Source organism: Penaeus monodon, chromosome 15, assembly GCF_015228065.2.
Source record: "Penaeus monodon isolate SGIC_2016 chromosome 15, NSTDA_Pmon_1, whole genome shotgun sequence".
In the NCBI taxonomy this organism is placed as follows: domain Eukaryota; kingdom Metazoa; phylum Arthropoda; class Malacostraca; order Decapoda; family Penaeidae; genus Penaeus; species Penaeus monodon.
This window is the reverse complement of record NC_051400.1, coordinates 5,753,181-5,753,475: the sequence shown is the minus strand read 5'-3', so window position 1 is coordinate 5,753,475 and position 295 is coordinate 5,753,181.

Below are 295 nucleotides of genomic sequence, written 5' to 3'. Positions count from 1 at the left end.
ATACAGGAATTAATATTTATGAGATATTTCACAAATTAATATACACATTGGAGATAATAAGTGATCAAACAAGTGTATTCACCAATGGTCATCGTTCAGATTATAATAGTGTGCATGTGCATGTCTTAAGAACTCCAATTAACACTTGGGAACCATGTCGATGCGGGAATGAAAACGTGTCGGCAGAATAGTAAAGTTGTTTTGGTGCTTTTTGGTGGCAGCGGTTCAGGTGATTGAATTGACAATCGTGATTGGACGAATACCCTGTTTCTTTTTTAATCCTCTTTGTGGGAGA